This window comes from Hippocampus bargibanti, linkage group LG10 (assembly GCF_051943395.1).
Source record: "Hippocampus bargibanti isolate YZ-2025 linkage group LG10, ASM5194339v1, whole genome shotgun sequence".
Taxonomy (NCBI): Eukaryota; Metazoa; Chordata; class Actinopteri; order Syngnathiformes; family Syngnathidae; genus Hippocampus; species Hippocampus bargibanti.
The window spans coordinates 20,939-43,040 of record NC_142743.1 but is presented as its reverse complement, the minus strand read 5'-3'; the positions used below and the strand labels follow the sequence as shown (position 1 = coordinate 43,040).

General features: G+C 44.0%; 1 long non-coding RNA gene across 2 annotated transcripts; it reads left to right on the top strand.

Moving 5' to 3' along the window:
• The first annotated feature begins 14,368 nt into the window (after window positions 1-14,368).
• LOC148891995 (uncharacterized) lies at window positions 14,369-16,574 on the top strand. Of its 2 annotated transcripts, XR_016116271.1 has the most exons (4): window positions 14,369-15,153; window positions 15,235-15,344; window positions 15,408-15,691; window positions 15,766-16,574. It is a non-coding gene; the product is annotated as an uncharacterized LOC148891995 (long non-coding RNA). The 2 variants fall into 2 exon arrangements; XR_016116270.1 differs by having other exon boundaries at window positions 15,408-16,574.
• Window positions 16,575-22,102: the final 5,528 nt, after the last annotated feature.

Sequence of the window (22,102 nt, the reverse complement as noted above, 5' to 3'; positions counted from 1 at the left end):
TACTTTTTGGGATACACACTTCACCTTACACACTCTGGCAACCAATTAAGTTTGTAAGCCAAGGTCCCACTGTATATATAAATGGGGGACAGACACCACCCGTGGGGGGTGAGACGAGGCAATTTTTTATATATATATATATATATATATATTAAAGATGACTTACAGTCCATGTTGGTCTTCGGGTTTTGTTTTTTTCTTTCTTAGGTGCAGATAAAACGCTGGCCAGACCTCTGGCCATGTTTTCCCCTTCCACAAGGGGACAGCATTTCCTTTTTCCCTCCATGTTAGCACTTCGTTCCAGCTTCAGCTGTTGTTAAAGTGCTATATCAATTCATATGTCATGTATTGCATTGTATTTTGGACACCTGCCCTCATTTCATGCTCATATAACTCCAGACCCCTATCATTTAGGAATGAACTTTTATATGATGTGATGACAGAAGATTGAGTGGTCTTTCAAATGCTGTATCGAATGTTGATGTCATCCTAAAAGTCTTCTGTGGGTCCTGGAATTGGAGTGATAATGACAAAAAACCTTGGTACTAGAGTGGACACATTTTTTTGCACGTCTGATGAGTTAAAATAAATCAGACTCATCTTGATTGGCAGTGTATAGAACATCTAAAGATTTTTCCTCCCCAGTCTCATCTGCTTCATGTCACAAAGAGGGTACAGCAAGTGCTGAAGAATGAACGACTCTCTGTGTCTTTGTGTTGTTATGTTATTTTATTTTATTTTTTACTTCAAGATGGCGCCGCCTTGTACTTTGTTTTTCTATTTCTTTCTTTCCTTTTCCTTTCATAACTGTGTCAATTCCTCCACTGCGAGACGAATAAAGGTACATCCAAATCAATAAGACGCAACTACGATAAACAATGGACAAATACGGTAAGTATGGCCGAATGGAAAATTATTTCTCATGATGTTCTATGACTGGCTCTGATTGCCCCATGCACACTGGCATCGCCTCAGCATGACGAACCTATGTCATAAAACTCTAAGATGTCTGTTGTAAATACAGCTAGCTATTAACTGTCTACCTGGCTGGCTGTAAGCTGTCTAGCTAGCTAGCTGTTGGCTATCTTGCTATCTATTCGCTATTTATTATCTATCCATCAGCTAGCTGGCTAGTTAGCATAGGTTGATGGTGTGTAGGATGACGCTGGCAGTGAGGAAGATAAAGAAACCAAAGGCTGAAGTGAGGACAAAATGGTGGAAGTTGAAAAAGGAAGAGTGTTGTATGACATTTAGGATGGAGGTAAGACAAGCACTGGGTGGGCAAGAGGTCCTTCCAGATGACTGGCAAACTACAGCGAACATAATCAGAGACACAGGTCGGAAAGTACTTGGTATATCGAGTGGAAGAAAGGTAGATATAGGAGACTTGGTGGTGGAATGGGGAGGTGCAGGAGTGTATACAGAGAAAGAGGTTAGCAAAGAAGAAGTGAGACACTGCGAGGACGGACGAGAGTAGACAGCAGTACAAGGAGATGCAGCGCACGGTTAAAGTAAAGGTGGCAAAGGCCAAACAAGAGGCCTATGATGACTTGTATGCTCGGCTGGAGAGCAAGGAAGGCAAGACTGATCTTTACAGGCTGGCGAGACAGAGAGACAAAGATGGTAAGGACTTGCAGCAGGTTAGGGTGATTAAGGATAGAGATGGCAATGTATTAACAGGTGCCAGTAGTGTGATGGCAAGATAGAAAGAGTACTTGAGAAGGAACAAAGATTAGAAGATGTGACTGTTGTGGACCACGATGCAGCAAACATTAGTAAGATTGAAGTGAGGAGGGCGCTGAAGAGGATGAAGGGGGAAAGGCACTCGGACCTTATGATTTACCAATCGAGGTATGGAAGTGTCTTGGAGAGGTGGTGGTGGTGTTGCTGACTGGGTTATTCCACAAGATCTTAGATGGTGAACAGATTCATTGATGAAGATCCGTCGCAGCAAGACGGAATATATATGTGTGAATGAGAGGAATCTAAGTGCAAGAGTGATGCTACAGGGAGAAGAGATAAAGAAGGTGGAGGATTTTAAGTACTTGGGGTCAACTGTCCAGAGCAACGGAAAGTGTGGAAAAGAGGTGAAGAAGCGTGTCCAGGCAGGCTGGAACGCATGGAGAAAAATGTCAGGTGTGATGTGTGATAGAAGGCTTTCAGCTAGGATGAAAGGAAAAGTATATAAAACAGTGGTGACACCAGCCATGATGTTTGGACTTGAGACAGTGCCACTGAAGAAAAGACAGGAAGCAGAGATGGAGGTAGCAGAGCTGAAGATGTTGAGGTTCTTTGGAAGTGACCAGGTTGGATCAGATCAGGAATGAGTACATTAGAGGGACAACGATGAGAAGGTTTCTTCAGCCGTCATCTGTACAAAAGTGATTCACTTTTGTACAGATGACGGCTGAAGAAACCTTCTCATCGATGGACCACTCCTGTACGACTGAGAGCTTACACAGACGTATTAGAGGGACAACTCATATTAGAGGCTTTGGAGAGAAAGTCAGACTGAGATGGTTTGGACATGTCCAGAGGAGGGAGAGTGACTATATCGGGAGAAGGATGCTGATCCTTGAACTGCCAGGCAGGAGACCTAGAGGAAGACTGAAGAGGAGGTTTATGGATGTGGTCAAAGAGGACATGAAGGTAGCTGGTGTGAGAGAAGAGGATACACAAAACCGGGTTCGATGGAGGACATTGATTCACTGTGGCGACCCCTGAAGGGAAAAGCCTAAAGGAAAAGAAGAAGATTATGATGATGATGATGATGATGATTGTTATTATTATTATTAGTAGTAGTATTATTATTAGTATTATTATTATTTCTGTGTAAGCTCTCAGTCGTACAGGAGTGGTCCATCGATGAAAAGGTTTCTTCAGCCGTCATCTGTACTTTTTTGAAGGTGTCGGACGTTTCACTTCTTATCCAAGATGCTTCTTCAGCGAACTAAAGTCTTACTGGTAGTATCGGCCCTATGTATATATCCCTAATGTCCAGACATGGTGGCGCCGGACACTGCTATGATAAGTCCCTACTCTCAGGTTGGGGGGAGCAGAGGACCACTTCCTGAGGCCCCACCGATTGTTCCTACATTCCTGACTAACGACTGGCCTGATTGTCCCACACCCTCCGGGAGGTGATACCGGATGTCTGGACAGTAGGGATATATATATATATATATATATATATATATATATATATATATATATATATATATATATATATATATATATATATATATATATATATATATATATATCAGAATCATCTTTATTGCCAAGTATGTAGAACACACAAGGAAGGAAGGATTCTGATTCTGATATATCAAAGTCAAAGTCAGCTTTATTGTCAAACGTGCTAATATGCATGACATACAGCACAAATGAAATTAATGTCCTCTCGGACCCAGCGTGCAAGACATGCAAGGCACTTATAACGTGGCTAAAAGACATACAATTGACAACAGACAATACTTGTCATTTCTGTATGTAAAGTGAGGTAGTGTCGTCTGGAAAGTGAGGCAGTGACATATGTAAAGTGAGGAAGTGACGTACATAAAGTGACGTAATGTCGTAATTGCAAAAACAAACAAGAAGAAAGGGTTGAAGTGAGGTCTTGCAGAAAAAAATGAGAAAGAACAAAAAAATAGAGTTCAGGATGATCGTACAGCAAGTAGGGTGTACTCAGAGTTCGGCGAGTGTGGCAGTGGGAAGGGGGAGGCTGGGCAGGGCTGGGAGGGAGTTGAGTCTCCGGACTGCCTGGTGGCAGAAACTGTCCTTGAGCCTGCTGGTCTTGGCTTGGAGACTCTGCAGTCTCCTACCCGATGGCAGCAGGCTGAAGAGGCTGTGGGAGGGGTGTGTGGGATCGCCAGCGATCCTGATGGCTCTGCGGGTGAGGCGGGTGTTGTAGATGTCCCTAAGGGGGGGGAGAGAGACACCGATGATCTTCTCAGCTGTCCTCACGATGCGCTGCAGTCTTACGGCAGGACACGGTGCAGGCGCCGTACCACACGGTGATACAGCTGGTCAGGATGCTCTCAATGGTACCGCGGTAGAAGGAGGTCGTGATGGGGGTCGGGGCTCCAACTCTTTTAAGCTTGCGGAGGAAGTACATGCGCTGGTGGGATCTCTTGGCCAGTGATGACGTGTTGTGGCTCCAGGACAGGTCTTCGGATATGTGCACTCCCAGGAACTTGGTGCTGCTCACTCTCTCCACTGCAGCACCGTCGATGGTTAGTGGAGCATGCTGGGGGCGCACTCTCCTGAAGTCCACAACAATCTCCTTCGTCTTCTCCACATTCAGACGGAGTCCTTGCACCACGTGGCCAGGCGGCTGACCTCGTCCCTGTAGGCTGTCTCCTCGTCGTTGTTGATGAGGCCCACCACAGTCATGTCATCCGCAAACTTTATGAAGAGATTGGAGGTGGGTGATGATGGTGAGCAGTCGTGCGTGAGCAGAGTGAAGAGGAGGGGGCTCAGCACACACCCCTGAGGGGCCCCTGTGTTCAGCGTAATGGTGCTGGAAGTGTTGTCGCCAACTCTGACTGCCTGTGGTCTCCCCGTCAGGAAGTTCAGCAGCCAGTTGCACAGGGAGGTGCTGATCTCCAGTTTGCTCAGTTTATCGGTGAGCTGTTGAATGCTGGGGGATGATTGTGTTGAATGCTGAGCTGAAGTCGATGAACAGCATTCTGACGTAGGAGTCTCTGGTCTCCAGGTGGGTGAGCGCTGTGTGGAGAGCAGTGGCGATGGCATCATCGGTAGAGCGGTTGGGCCGATATGCAAACTGGAAGGGATCATGGTTGGGGGGGAGGGCAGCCTTGATGTGGTTCATAACTAGCCGCTCGAAGCACTTCATGAGGATGGGAGTGAGTGTGACCGGGCGGTAGTCATTGTGGCAGGTGGGGGACGACTTCTTACGGACCGGGATGATGGTGGTGGCTTTGAGGCACGTGGGCACAACAGCCTGGCTCAGAGATGTGTTGAAGATGTCCGTGAAGACATCTGTGAGCTCCACAGCGCAGTCTCTCAGAACACAGCCGGGAATGCCGTCGGGACCCGGGACTTTTCGTGGGTTGGTCCCTCTGAGGGATCACCTCACGCTGTCCTGGGACAGTGTCAGCACCTGTTCGCCGGGAGGTGGTGGGGTCTTCTGTGCTGGAGTGCTGTTGTCTGCCTCGAAGCGGGCGAAGAAGTCGTTCAGCTGATTCAGCAGAGTGGTGGAGTTCTCACAGGTCTGTGGAGAGGGCTTGTAGTTTGTGATGGTCTGTATCCCACGCCACAGGTTCCTGGTGTCTCTGCTGTCTCTGAAGTGGTTGGCGATCCTCCTGGAGTGCTGTCTCTTGGCCATCCTGATGCCACGTGACAGGTTGGCCCTGGCTGTTCTCAGGCCCAGCTCATCGCCAGCTTTGTAGGCAGCATTCCGAGCCCTAAGGAGCCTGTGGACTTCACCCGTCAGCCATGGCTTCTGGTTGGCCAGGATGGTGACAGATCTGGTAACAGTCACGTCATCCATGCACTTCCTCATGTAGGAGGTAACAGAGTCTGTGTACTCTTGGAGGTCGGTGTGGTTGTTGTAGGTGGCCGCTTGTCTGAACATGTTCCAGTCAGTGTTGGAGAAGCAGTCTTTGAGTGCCTCTGACGACCCATCAGGCCACACCCTTATCTGCTTCTTGACTGGTTTGACGACTTTGACAAGTGGCCTGTATGCGGGCATACAATAGTGCAGTGGTCCGAAGCTCCTAGGTGGGGGAGGGGGTAGGCTTTGTAGGCTCCTTTGTGTGTGGTGAAGACATTGTCCAGAATGTTGTTACCTCTAGTCGGAAAGTTAATGTGTCCATGGAGTTGTGGAAAAACGCTTTTCGGGTTGGCATGGTTGAAATCGCCAGCCAAGATAAGGAAAGCATCTGGGTGGGCTGTCTGTTGCTCGCTGATGTTCTGGTAGAGTTCATTCAATGCCGCGCTCCTGTTGTTAATTGAGCTTGGGGGATGTAAACTGCTACCAGCAGTATGGCACTAAATTCCCTCGGCAGGTAGAATGGCCGACATTTTATGACCATAAGCTCCATCAGTGGTGAACAGTGTTTGCATACCACAACAGCGTTGCGGCACCAGGCATCACTGATGTAGACACAGAGTCCCCCGCCGCGAGTCTTCGCCCACTCGATGAGCGCTCTGTCTTCCCGGAAGCTAGTTAGCTGGGCTAGCTGGATGGCACTGTCCAGTATGCTGTCGGTCAGCCATGTTTCCACAAACACAAGGGCACAAACTCACCCACGGTCTTGGAAGTTGAGCGGAGAAGTCTGATGTAGTGCATTTTATTGTCCAGCGAGCGCACGTTAGCCAGCGTAATGGTAGGGATGGACGGCCGGTGAGGGCTAGCCACGAGCCTAATGCGGATACCTCCACACTTCCCCCTCTTCTGTTTCCTCATGGAGCGCTTGTGGCGCCTCCACTCTGGGTTGGGTGCAGCAGTGGGGGTCGGTGGAAGAGTGGGGGTTAGTGGACGAGCCGACTCTCTGAGCAATCCATGGTTGCGTAGCACTTCTGCTTCAGCTGGTTTTGGTTTTAAAAATGAACTGCCGATGTCGAGCAGAACCTCACAGGAGTAGGTACGCCTCGGGTGTAGCGAGGCAAACGGAGACGGACATTTCCACGAGTGAGACAAACATAATAAACACGAAAAAAAACAATTTTCCGGGAGAGAGAGGAGCCGCTGCGTGTGCACGCGCCGCCATCTTGGAAAAATCAATCATATATATATATACAGTAAAGTCTCGTTATATCGATATCGGATATATCGATAGTCCCGGTTATATCGATACTTTTTCTATGCACGCACGGAGAAAATTACATGCAAACAGGGTCGGATATATCGATAGTCCCGGTTATATCGATATTTTTTCGGACTCCCTTGAATATCGATATAACGAGACTTTACTGTATATATATATATATAGTTGTCTGTAGTTGTCGGCTTCACAGTGCAGAGGTTGTTGAAAGGAATATATATATATATATATATATATATATGTGTGTGTGTGTATATAGGGCCTAAACTACCAGTAAGACTTTAGTTTCCTGACGAAGTTTCTTGGATAAGAAGCGAAAGCGAAAGAAGCTTCAAAGAAGTACAAATGATGGCTGAAGAAACCTTTTCATCGATAGACCACTCCTGTACGACTGAGAGCTTACACAGACGTATTGCTGCCAACTTTAGGAGAGACATCCTTCTGCTAGTACATAACTTACAAAAGGTCACTTTTAAATTCGCTGACATAAAGATCCACCTCAGATTCAATCTTAGATGTAGACAGAGCCAGTTAATTCGTAAATGCTTGAAGCAAGCACCCCTGGAACCCGGATATTTAGCCGATAAAATGCAACAAAATTATACTGGGAAAATACTCAATTTGCGAATTAGGAGACTTAACATAGAGATAAAAAACAAACAGTCAGAAATAGAAACTTATTATCAACGATTACAAAGTGAACTTACCCACAAAATCTATCAGGAAGTGTGCAAATTTACCAAATCCGGATACATGAGGCACCACAGCAAAACCAAAGAGAGACAACAGGGTAAATTTCAAAAATTATTTTGACAGAAACAATCACAGCTACTGGTAAACACGGGAAAAGTTCGGTATGAGCAGATTTAAAGGGAGATATGGATCAAAAATTTGTCAGACAGAGATCTTTCAGAGACAGAGAAGGCGGTATGTTTAAATTTCTCAGTAACTCCTAAAACAATACCTACAATAGACTACATCACAGCTACTGAATCGGCTATTAAAAATAACAAACTTTCCTATGCAGAGGCAGATGATCTGCGCATTAAAATATCGGCCCTTCTTAGAAGTGCCAAACCACCTCCGTCCAACATAACATTAGAAGAGAGAAAGGCGTTAACTACTCTACAAAAAGATAAAAATATTACTATTTTGCCAGCAGACAAGGCTAGGTGTACAGTTAATCAGTGATTCTTCCACTTATGAGCAGCTAAAAAGGGACCCTTCCAAAAGATACAAGAATGAAATGATAGACTGTCTCTAAAAGTTAGAGAAAGGAAAACATATAGACAAATAGATATATTTTAGATTATACCAGGGAGAGGCCACGCCATGTATCTATGGCCTGCCAAAAAAACATAAAGAAAGGTTCGCCCTCAGACCCATTGTTTGTAGCATTGACTCCTCTACATACAATGTAGCCAAATATTTAAAAACTATCTTAGCTCTGTTGGTTGGTAACGCAGAATATCACATAGAGAACACCACAGGGTTTGTAGAGAGGATCAAAGACCTCATATTGGAACCTGAGGAAACTTTGGCATCTTACGATGTGACTTCTCTCTTTACATCTGTCCCAACCCCAGCAGCAGTCTCAGTGGTGAGGACGAGACTGCTGGCGGACGTTTCTCTGCATGAAAGAACCAAACTTAAACCGGATCACATATATAAATAGGGCCGATACGACCAGTCAGACTTTAGTTCGCTCTTGGATAGGAGGCGAAACATCCGACAATTTCAAAAAGTACAGATGACGGCTGAAGAAACCTTCTCATCGATGGTTTCATTCCGATCATTTGGCTGGATTTTTACCAATCATGAGGAACGGAAAACTCTTATGGCTCTCTTAGTCAAAAAGGTTCCCGACCCCTGCTATGTATGGTTATTTTTTCTCAGGCTAAAAACGCTTTACTATACATCAGGGGTATCAACCTCAAAATCACAGAGGGCCCAAATTAAAAAAAAATAAAAACATTGTCGAGGGCCAGACCAAATTTTTAAGTGTTTGCTTTTATTATTGTTGGGGTAATTCGCCATACAAACATCTCTAAACATCGCTCTGTAATCTTTGTTTACATTTTGGACTTCCTTATGCGTCATATCATGCCTTCCTTTACATGATGTCGCATTTACATTACGTCACATCATATCGCGTCACACACTGTGCGCCACATAAATACTCCCGCAGTCTCGCTCTCTTGCCATGCTTCCTCCTTAAGCCGACACCACGATGCCTTCCTCTCTTCAAGATTAAACCAACTTTCTGTTCTACATCTGGCTTCCTGATGATTTAACCATCCTCTTCCATCAACACCCGTCGAAGCAATGACTCAGGGACGAACGATTAAAATAATCCAACAATTATTATGATGATGATGATTGTTATTATTACGTCGGGGTGCCATTTTGTGCCAGCACCCCACACACGCCATTGTCTTCGAGCGGCCATGTTGTGGGCATGCCGCGACAGTAACGCTGGTGCGTGTGGGGGCCGCTGCTCACCCACAAAAAAAAAAAAAAATATCCTGTGACTGTAAAGTGACCTTGACAGTTTTGAAAGGCGCTTATAAATTCAATGTATCACTATTATTACGATAATAATAAGGTGACTGTGCTATTTACAATGTCTGACTCCAGTTTTCTTTATTTTTGTGAACTGAAGTATTGCAGGTATTATTGCAGGTGTTCGAGTATATCAAGTGTACAGAAACCCAGAACACAACGTCTCGGTATACAGCTCGAGATTGCTTGTTTTTGGACTACTTTTGACCCCAACAAATAGAAACCGCTCCCAACAAAAGGCTTTGATGTCACTGAAAACAAAGTAAACTGTGACGTCATTGCGCGCACGACGACTTTTATTTGAGACGCTATGGCGTCATCCTGTGGTGTCCGAGGAGAACTTTCGCGACACAAGTACTCGTTTTCAGATCATTTACGACCATTTAAATTATATACCATCGGAAAGTTCAAAAATGTTTTTTGCTGTCCTGCAAATATTGCCAAGTTACGTACTATAAGCCGTTAAATTATTTGTTATGGTTCATTTTCCTCAGAGAGGAAGTTGAAATGTATTTCCTATTTTATTCGTTTCACAATAAAACAAGTCAAACACGCAGGACAAAATGTGGCGTCAACCCTGGTGGGCGGCGGCCGGATGAAGAGATTATTTGTCAAGTACCTTTAATGGAATACGGTCAATATATTTATCAGGGAGAGGTGGCGCTAGCGCAGGACTAGAAACACCGCCCACAAGGCGATTCTGCGGAAGCGGAAATGACGCGTCCTTATTTTGAAAGAGCGCCAATTTAAACGAGTTGGCTCTCCGAAGCGAAATCTGCAAGACCGGTAAAGACAATCAAACGACGCCCAAAATGAGGGCAAACTTGCAACAAGCGCCCTGAGCTTTCAAGTAGGTCAACTTGCAATTGTTCCGCCCACCGACGGACGCTTTGATCTCGCTTTCGGAGAATGACACTTTTGCACTTTTACTCCCGTTCGAAGGAACGTTGCGTGCCGTGACGGTGACTACTTTGATTTGTTTGGCATGTTTCGCGCTCCCAAGTCGCGTTTTCGTCTACAATGGTGCATTTTGTCTTGTTGTTTTTACAAATGAATATTCCACGTTCGTTCTTGACTTTTGTCGGCGCTTTGCACTTAGTTAGTTTGAAGGAGGAGGTCTTGTTGTGTCGGACGAATGAGAGGAGAAGCTCTTGATTGTGTAAGCTCTTGTTAGTCTGTACCTCCTGCGGCATCTATTATTTATTTATGTCCTATTTATTTATTCACATATTATTTATTCGCCTATTTATTTATTCACACATTTATATACAGTCCATATTTGTTTATTGTGTATTTATTTATTCGCATTATTCTATTTATCCCCATATTTACATATTCATTTATTTGCCTATTTATGTATTCAGATATTTACAGATGGATTTATTATGTATTTATATTTTATTTTATTTATAATTTATTTTATATTTATTGAATATTTATCTTATATTTATGTAATATTCATGTAAGATTTATTTAACATTCATTTATTCCCATATTATTTATTCGCCTATTTATTTATTCACATATTTGCATACAGTCCATATTTGTTTATTATGTATTTATTTATTCACATATTATTCTATTTATCCACATATTTACATATTTATTTATTTGCCTATTTATGTATTCAGATATTTACAGATGGATTTATTGTGTATTTATATTGTATTTATTTATTTATAATTTATTTTATATTTATTGAATATTTGTCTTATATTTATGTAGTATTCATGTAATATTTATTTAATATTTGTTTATTCCCATATTATTTATTCGCCTATTTATTTATTCACATATTTACATACAGTCTACATTTGTTTATGTATTTATTCATTCCCATATTATTTAGTTACATATGTATTTATTTATTTATATTTTATTGACTTATTTATTGTTGCAGCTGTTGTGAAAGCGCTATATGAATCAAGATGTATTGTATTGTATTTTAATACTCAATATAGTGGCACAATGTCAAATTGCAATGTATTCTTTTGCAACCAGATGGCAGATTTCAGGCCCCATTGGTGATGGATGGATGGATGGATTTACCTTTATTAGTCTCGCAGTGGAGAAATTTACATTTCACAGCAGCAAAGTGATGAAAGGGTTGGATGTTGGTTGCAAAACTGAGTTTGTGTTCTTTGGTGAACCTGATTTATTTGCTATTTTTCTCCAATTTACACGGGTAAGAAGTGGCTGTAAATGGGGCTTTTGCACTGGTGTGGCTGTTCAAATTTGGACCAATCATACAATACAATACAATACAATACAATACAATACAATACATACGTCTGTGTAAGCTCTCAGTCGTACAGGAGTGGTCCATCGATGAGAAGGTTTCTTCAGCCGTCATCTACAAATTTGAAGGTTTCGGACGTTTCGCCTCCTATCCAAGAGGCTTCGTCAGCGAACTAAAGTCTGACTGGTCGTATCGGCCCTATTTATATATCCCTAATGTCCAGACATGGCGGCGCCGGACACAGCTATGATAGGTCCCTGCTCTCAGGTTGGGGGGGAGCAGAGGACCACTCCCTGTGGCCCCACTAGTATTTCCTACATTCCCGACTAACAACTGGCCTATTTGCCCCACTCGTTCATACAATAGCCTGCTTAGGCAAAACAGGTTAGGCAACATTCGTAATGCTGATGAGGTGATACCGGTGGGAGTGGTCGCTGGTCGCTGACGAAGCCTCTTGGATAGGTTGCGAAACGTCCGAAACCTTCACATTTGTACAGATGACGGCTGAAGAAACCTTCTCATCAATACAATACATATTGATTGCGTGGCCTTCAAATCAGGGCAGTGTAACATTGACGAATCACAAATTGACCGAAATTTGATTGACTATTTAGTTTTAAGGTTGTTTTTTTTTTTCTTCATTTTTGCAGCTAATTACGCTAAACCTCAATTGGGAGTGACAAACAGCTTCAAACAAGCAACATCCCGTCCTTGAGAATTTTCAAAGGGGCTTTGAAATGAAATGTTTTATTATTATTACTGTGCCTCCTATTTGGAAAACAGGAACTAAAAAATACTTGTGTTTCTTCATAAGCTTGTTTTTTTCTTGGCTTACGAACTTAATTGGTTCCCAGACAGAGTGTGTAAGGCAAAAAGTGTGTATCTAAAGAGTTTGATGGTTCTCTTTATTTGTAAGTAGGTTCGTTGTCAGATCTCCCAGGCAGGTGATGCGCAGAGCTTGATTGCGGCGTGGAGTCGAGCAAGTCGTGCTGTGAGACTCCGTGCGATGCTGAGCAGGTCTCTGTGAGCTGTGTCTCTTTGAGTCTGTGAGTCCGAGATGAGTCTGAGATGATTCTGCCCCGTGGTTCGCCCAATCTCCCTGTCCCGCGACAGCTCCTTTTATACCATTTTCAAGCGTGTGCCATGCGTCACGGTGAGAAGCACATCAAGGAGATCAAGGAATTGAAAGACATGAAAGGGTTGAAAGGCGCACTTCAAAATCATACACACGTGTGACGCCACAGGGCTCGCCTCCTGGAACCGAAGTCGGTGAAAGCGATGAAGGAAAAAGAAATAAAAACAAAAGTCATTCTGCGACATGGTGAGGCCAGGCAAGATGACGGTCACCGGGCATGGCAGGCTTCGGTGGGGTGGTTGCCGAGGAAGTTTCGTGGTGCCTGAAGTCGTTGTACGGGAGCACGGCAAAGAGTGCTCTATGACTGCCAGTTTGAGTCGATCGATGGAAACTTTCCTCGCGGCCATCGAGTCGATGCCGGAAGGTCTTCTCACCGTGAGTTGTTCGGCTGAGATCGGTCAAGTCGGAGAATCGATGAGGGATTGTGAGGATGAAGGAGCGTGGGGTTTGTCATGCTGCCGGGCACGGACAGGCCGTTCATCAGCGACGGTGACGTTGATCGCGCTGCCCTGGCGCTCTGCAGGACGCTGAGGAAGCACGCTGACGTCGGCGGCCGAGTTGGCCATGAAGCGTCTTCCCGAAGTCCGATCGTGGACATAAGCGATGTCCAACGATGTCCGATCGTGGACATATACGATGCAGCTAGTTGCAGAGTCGCCAGGCGAATTGGACGATGTCGGCCATCAGGGTGCGGCAGCCGTCATCTGTACAAAAGTAAAGGTTTCGGACGTTTCGCCTCCTATCCAAGAGGCTTCGTCAGCGAACTAAAGTCTGACTGGTCGTATCGGCCCCATTTATATATCCCTAATGTCCAGACATGGTGGCGCCGGACACCGCTATGATAGGTCCCTACTCTCAGGTTGGGGGGGCAGAGGACCCCTCCCTGTGGCCCCACTGATTGTTCCTACATTCCTGACTAACGACTGGCCTATTACCCCCACTCCCACCGGTATCACCTCATCAGCATAACGACCCTCATCAGCATTACGAAAGTTGCCTAACCTGTTTTGCCTAAGCAGGCTATTGTATGAACGATCCAAATTGCCCCTCACCCCACCAGACCGGTTTAATGAAGGATTTTGTTGTTTTATAAGAATCGCTTCTTTTACCCCCCTTTCAAACCATCTATGTTCTTTCGCTAAGATTTTAACCTCATTGTCATCAAATGAGTGGTTGCTAGCTTTTAGGTGCAAATGTACTGCCGATTGAGGCCCACTAGTATTATCCCTGCGATGTTGATAAAGTCTTTTTTTGAGAATTTGTTGAGTCTCCCCAATGTACTGCTCTTTACAATTTTCATTCTTACAATGTATGGAATAAACTACATTACTTTGTTTTTCATTTGGTAGCCTATCTTTTGGATGCACTAATTTTTGCCTTAACGTGTTTATCGGTTTGAAATAAGTAGGAATTTTATGTTGCCAAAGGACTCTTTGTAATTTTTCAGAAACTCCTGCAATGTACGGTACTGCTACTCCTCTCCTTTTTGTATCTTGAGAATTATTGGTTTCATCCCCTATTCTTTCTTTCTGACATTTGTTGAATGACCACTGAGGGTACCCATAGTTAGTGAGTGCTCTCCTGATATGTTTTGACTCCTTTTCTCTACCTTCAGTGCTAGTTGGTATTAGTTTAGCCCTATGCTGGAGGGTTCTGATAACTCCTAGTTTATGTTGTAAAGGGTGGTTAGAGTCAAAAAGTAAGTATTGGTCAGTGTGCGTAGCCTTCCTAAAGACTTCTGTTTTTAGCGCTCTCTCCTCTTTTATAATTACTTTACAATCCAAGAAGGCGAGTTGGTTCTCTTGAATGTCCTCACGAGTAAATTTAATGTTGAAGTCTACAGAGTTGAGGTGATCTGTGAAGGATTGAATTTCTTGTTTCTTAATTATGACAAAAGTATCGTCCACATATCTAAACCAGTGTCTAGGTTTTATCCCTGGGAAGGATGTGAGGGCCTGTTTCTCCATCTCTTCCATGTAAAGATTAGCCACTATGGGTGAAACTGGTGAGCCCATAGCACAACCATGAATTTGTTTATAAAATTTTTCCCGAAATTGAAAATACGTAGTATTAAGGCAGATTTCTAATAATTGGCAGATGTGATCCGGTTTAAGTTTGGTTCTTTCATGCAGAGAAACATCCGTTGTGTGCGTTTGCATCACCGACCCCTACGCTCAGGCTTTCATTCAAGGTACAACAAGCGTGGTGTCTCCGCTAGAAAGTTCTGGGTTCAATTCTCAATTCTCTTGCTTTCTGGTGCCCAGTTTGCATGTTTTTGTATCCCGGCGGAATCCTAAATGACATTCCCCTGTTAGATGTGATTAAGTCGAGCCCAACCAGGATCTCCCTGTGGACGGTTGGCCGCCGTGAAGATGACTGGGCGTGGACTGACGGCTCCCCTTTCGGATACGAACACTGGAGTGCAGGTGCATTTCAACGTGCTGTCATATTTTTAGGTGACAATGTTACGAAATGCAGTGCTTAAAGATCTTTTTTTTCCTGACAAGGAACCCCAATGGCTACAACCAAGACAACTGTCTTTCCATCGCGACTAAGAACGGCTACTGGACTAACGATAACTGTGCTAACAAGAGAGGGTAGATCTGCAAGCGAAGAGGTAAAATGCGACATTCCCATCATTGTTGCACATACATGTAGCTACAATCTGTTTCATTTTCAGCACATATGTCATCGACGTTCCTCGGACAAAAGACTGGTCCACAACTGGAAGGGACAGATGGCAAGAATAACTGAAGACTTATTGAATTATGATTTAACCTGGTGAAATTGGAGTGGCAAAAAACATGCTACGAATTGAAACAATTGATTACAGATTTCAAGTGTTTGTAAATGCCTGTTTGAAAGTGGATGAACACCGAAATTGCAGCAATTGGACAAATGGTGCTGCAAAATAGAATGGTTTTGGACCTTTTGACAGCCCCACAAGGGGGTGTCTGTGCTATGGTGGGTGACACTTGTACGTACATACCCGAAGAAGTGAATTCCATAAACATGACTAATGCTTTGTCTGTTATCAGGGATCTCAGAGATGCTATGGCCAAAGATCGAAGGCCTGATCACCCGTGGAGCTTTGCCATGCTTTTCGGGGGCCCTTGGTATACGACTTTGCTTAGACTGTTTGTGCCTATCGCGATCATGATTGTACTTATTTTCTTTGTCATTGGTTGCATCATTCCATGCTTATGAGCAATGTTAAATTCTATGATAACTAATTCTCAGATGAATTACGCAAAGGTTTTGTATCAACAAATGTGTGAAGGGGACCCTGTGTTGTAGCTTGGAATTGTAAACCATGGCCAGAGTGTGGTTGCTCCCGCCAAAACAGAGGGCCGAGAAGGAATTTTCCTCGTCAATATTTGATTGAATTGGATTTACCTTTAAAACTCTCGCAAATGGAGAGGTTGCATATCACAGCAGTAAAGTTATGACAGAGGTTTTTCGCCTTCTCCATGGTATGGAATGGTTCCCTGTGCCGTTATTTATGACGTTCATACATGAAAACCGTTTTGGAAATGTATGTACTGATGTTTAAATGTGCAACAGGGGGGAATGAGAGAGTGTTTTTATACACATCCGTAAACATCCCATGATATTTCATGTTTAGTTTAGTCTATATGGATGTATGTAGCTTATTAGATAACTCAGTAAGATGCAACAAGTATTAATTTCCCGTCTAATGTTCTCCCAACCCCCTTTCCCGTTGATAGGACAATCTCATCGCTGCTGTGTGATAAAACTAGGTAAAAGGGGCGGGCTTTGCACTCTTGGCTCCCCGCTCCGACGAGACATGTTCATCTATTGTTTACGAGAATAAAGTAGTTTTTCTGTTCACCATTTATGGTCCCCGCTGGTATTTCATCGGAAAGCTTCGTCAAACCAGAACCAGGAAGAGATCCAAGAATTAGAATCTAACAACCTCATTTCCAAGGGAGCCAATCGGCTGTGACTTAAGGCGTGGAACATTAGACTGAAACATGATATGAGTGTATACACTACAAATACATGAAGTTATAAGGCAAACTCCACATCGATATATCCGATATCGATATAACGAGACTTTACTGTATATATATATATATATATATATATATATATATATATATATATATATATATATATATATATATATATATGTATGTATGTATGTATGTATGTATGTATGTATGTATGTATGTGTGTGTGTGTGTGTGTGTGTGTGTGTGTGTATGTATATGTATATATATGTGTGTGTATATATATGTATATATATATATATATATATATATATATATATATATATGTGTGTGTGTGTGTGTCTATATATATATGTACCCCAAAGCCAAATCCAATCAATTGTTCATCTTCTGAAATTCCCGTTGATCAAGGGCAAAGGAGCCAATTGCAACAATAAAGTGGAACAAAGCCCCTCAACAAGGACCCCACTGGTCAAACAGTCGGCTCTCCAGTCAACAGAAACGGAATTGAGATGGATGACTTGAAAAAAACTCAAGAGTGCACGGTCAAAAGCACAGGCCTCATTCACCAGAAAAGGAAATGCCCTGACTACTTATGTGGCGGCTGGATTCCTGGATCCAAGTGATGCTCCTAATGAATGGCAGAGCTTCAAGATGGACTTCTCTAAAGTTGTTGATGCCGTGCTTGAGTATGCCAACGCCCTAATAGAATCAGATGATGAAACGGTCAGAGTGTCTGCAGTGTAAGTCGACAGGCTGACCGCTGAGTGCGAGGCAAAGTTCCTTGAGGTGAAATGAGCCACCCAAGAAGCCTTTTGTAATGGCTATGGCAATGACATGTTCTCTGCCCAGTCTAAAATCAAAAGCAACCAATCAAGGACTGCAAGCTGCGGAATAAAGGCCTAGACAGAGAGTTCGCCGAACTCAGTGACATGCTGGTGGAATGGAAGGAGTTGATTCCTGCCTCTAAGGTAGTGGATCGAAGAATATGCTTCCCAACACTGAGTAGAGGCTTCTGGCTTTGTCAGACAAGCTAGAAGAAGAGGAAAAGGAGGATCCAAGTGGTGCAACACTGGCCTCCAGCATCGGAGCGGGAATGTCCAGCACAAACACCCCTTCTTTCCCAAATGAGCCTGTGGAACCAAAGCCTGAACCTAACAGCAAGCAAGTGCTGACCTCCAACTTTGGACTGGGAATTTCCAACACAACCACCCAGTCTTTCTCACCACAAATCAGCCCCAGAACTGTGCAGCAAGGAGCATTTGATTTCAAGCCTCAAATCAGCCTTGAAAGGGCGCGACTACCCACCTTCTCCGGCGATATGAGGGGACTGTAATTAAAGAAATAAACTGTGCTGTAAAATAAAGTTTTATTTACCTTTTTGATGGTCGTTATGGCTTATGGAAGGAGAGTCACCTTCCATAAGGACTGTTGGTAACTTAACCCCTGGTGTGGCCTTTTCTTCTTTTTTCTTTACGTCTGTGTAAGCTCTCAGTCGTACAGGAGTGGTCCATCGATGAGAAGGTTTCTTCAGCCGTCATCTGTACAAATTTGAAGGTTTCGGACGTTTCGCCTCCTATCCAAGAGGCTTCGTCAGCGAACTAAAGTCTGACTGGTCGTGTCGGCCCTATTTATCAGAATCAGAATCATCTTTATTGCCAAGTATGTAGAACACACAAGAAATTTGTTTCCGGTAGAATTCCTTATATATCCCTAATGTCCAGACATGGTGGCGCCGGACACAGCTATGATAGGTCCCTACTCTCAGGTTGAGGGGGGCAGAGGACCCTCCATGTAGGAACAATCAGTGGGGCCACAGGGAGGGGTCCTCTGCCCCCCTCAACCTGAGAGTAGGGACCTATCATAGCTGTGTCCGGCGCCACCATGTCTGGATATTAGGGATATATAAATAGGGCCGACACGACCAGTCAGACTTTAGTTCGCTGACGAAGCCTCTGGGATAGGAGGCGAAACGTCCGAAACCTTCAAATTTGTACAGATGACGGCTGAAGAAACCTTCTCATCGATTCTTTTTTCTTTGGAGACTCCTCATCATTTTTGCTGATTAAAAACCTCTTAATTGACACCTGTTGCTTTCTGACTTGTAAGGTCTTACGAAGCTGAGGCATCACATTGTCTTTCGTCATGTTGATGATTGTCATGGCCACAGTCTTTTCTGGATGGAACTGTTCGGTAAAAACCTCCACATCATTCCACTTTGCCTTTAACATTGCCTTTATGAGCTCACTTGATGCTGCAGCCATCTCCTCCTTGCCCTCAGATTTTCTCGAACCATCCGTTACTGGCTTTAAAATCCTCAATAAGCGCCAAAAATCCAGGTTGGCACATGGCGATATTGGCGTGAATTAGCCGTGCTTTCTCGCATGAAATAGCTTTACTCACGCTGTCGCCGGGTAGCTGCTTTTCGTTAATTTTGATTAACAGAAGTTTTTCAACTTCTTCGATTGCCCGAGACCATCGCTTTGAGAGCACGGAAACACCTTTTGCAACAGACGCACCTTTAATGGCTTCTCTGTTCCGGAGAATGATAGCAATGGTTGACTTAGCATAGCCGTGCTCGGCCACTAAATCACACAAACGCACACCTTGTTCGTGTTTTTCAATTATCTCCTTCTTCTCAGCGACTGTGATTTTATTTTGTGTCTTCTTGGGCTGAACACGAGCCTGTGGTGGTTTTTTTTCATTCCCATCGTAGTAAATATATCAGCAAAAAGCTCCAAGTAGGCGATCGACGTGTACATTCAATGAGAGGGGGTGTGGAAAGTAGCGCCGGCTGGAGCGTCGTTCGGTCGTGTGCTTCCACCGAAGATCACTCCGCCAGCCGTGGTGAGTGTGCATTATGAAAGTAGTGCTTAATATAAGGCTTAATTTTCATAAATTTGACGTTTGTAAGACGAAAAGTTCGTAAGATAAGGTGTTCGTAAATTGAGGTCTCAGTGTATATATATGCTGTGGACTGCAAATTTCCCCATTGTGGGACGAATAAAGGTTTTCTGATTCTGATATATGATTTGCTGTGGCGACCCCTTGAAGGGAAAAGCCGAAAGGAAAAGAAAGAAGATATATATATATATATATATATATATATATATATATATATATATATATATATATATATATATACACACAGGAAAGTCTCGTTATATCGATATTCTCGGGAGTCGGAAAAAATATCAATATAACCGGGACTATCGATATATCCGACCCTGTTTGCATGTAATTTTCTCCGTGCGTGCATAGAAATAGTATCGATATAACCGGGACTATCGATATATCGATATAACGAGACTTTACTGTATATATATATATATATATATATATATATACAGTAAAGTCTCGTTATATCGATATTGGTTATATTGATAGTACTGCTTATTACGATACTATTTCTATGATCTCAAGGAGAAAATTAAATGCCCGCAGGATCGTATATATCGATAGTCCGGTTATATCGATATTTTTTCCGACTCCCGAGAATATCGATATAACGAGACTTTACTGTATATATTTGTGGAGAGAAAAAGTTCTGCCGTGATTCTAATTTGCAATGAAACAATACCATGAATGAAAAGGTTGAATATCAGTGGCACTTTGACAAGCCCCATGCTAACGTTAGCATCACTTCTGTGAGACACAGCAGAAAGCACGTGTGCAGGCTAATGAGAAGTGTGCAGGCTAGCTAGCAGTAGCTTTGCCTATGGACCCGGCAAGTTGACTTTCATTCCGATCGTTTGGCTGGATTTTTTTTTACCAATCACGAAGAATGGAAAACTATTCATATTAATGGTGAATATTATCACAAAGTTATTTTAAATAATGTATTCTGACATTTTGTTGAAACCGTGTGTGTGTGTGTTTGTGTGTGTGTGTGTGTGAGAGAGAGTGTTAGTGAGTGAGTTTGTATGGGTATTTTTGTGAGGACCACTATGATTTTATACCGTACGTAGTGAGGACATTTTTGACAAGTGAGGACTTTTTGGTTGGTCCTCACAAGTTTTTCATTCTGAAGGCTTCTCACTCCTTATCTGGACTTACCCAGACCTCACAAAGATATTGAAACAGGAATGTGTGTGTGTGTGCACGTGTGGTAGGGGGTGTATGTACTTTATGGAATTTGCTTCATTTCTGTTGGAGATGTTTGTTGGAACACTATGAACAAAAGCTCGAATACAGGAAGATTGTCTTTTACTGCCGACGCGACGTAGACATTCATGACCGACGCCCAACCTCTGCAGCCCTTTGCCAAGCTATTTATTGAGAGTAGATGCAAATTTATGAGATACATTCGTAAAACATGGTCTTCTAGATTTGAATACCACACCCCTGGATATCCCAAACACCAACATCCATGCATCCATCCATCTTCTGCCGCTTATCCGGGGTCGGGTCGCGGGGGCAGCAGCTTCAGTAGGGAAGCCCAGACTTCCCTCTCCCCAGCCACTTCTTCCAGCTCGTCCTGGCGGATCCCGAGGCGTTCCCATGCCAGCTGGGAGACATAGTCTCTCCAGCATGTTCTGGGTCGTCCCCGGGGTCTCCTGCCAGTGGGGCATGCCCGGAACACCTCACGAGGGAGACGTCCCGGGGGCATCCTAATCAGATGCCCGAGCCACCTCATCTGGCTCCTCTCGATGTGGAGGAGAAGCGGCTCGACTTTTGAGCCCCTCCCGGATGACCGAGCTTCCGGACACCCGACGGAGAAAGCTCATTTCGGCCGCTTGCTTCCGGGATCTCGTTCTTTCGGACACAACCCATAGCTCGTGACCATAGATGAGGGTTGGGACGTAGATCGACCGGTAGATTGAGAGCTTTGCTTTTTGGCTCAGCTCCTTCTTCACCACGACAGATCGGTACAAAGTCCGCATCACGGCAGACGCCGCACCGATCCGCCTGTCGACCTCTCGATCCCTTTCACCCTCACTCGTGAACAAGACACCCAGATACTTAAACTCCTCCACTTGAGGCAAAATCTCCTCCCCGACCCGGAGAGGGCACTCCACCCTTTTCCGACTGAGAACCATTGTCTCAGATTTGGAGGTGCTGATTCTCATCCCAGCCGCTTCACATTCGGCTGCGAAACGCTCCAGCGAGAGTTGGAGAGCTCCACTTGAAGGCCCCAACAGTACAACATCATCTGCAAAAAGCAGCGATGCTATACTGAGGCTACCAAAACGGAAACCTTCAACGCTTCGGCTGCGCCTAGAAATTCTGTCCATAAAGGTTATGAACAGAATCGGTGACAAAGGGCAGCCTTGGCGGAGCCCAACCCTCACTGGAAACGATTCCGACTTACTGCCGGCAATGCGAACCAGACTCTGACATCGGTCCTATAGGGACCGAACGGCCCATATCAGCCGCTCCTGTACCCCATACTCCCGAAGTA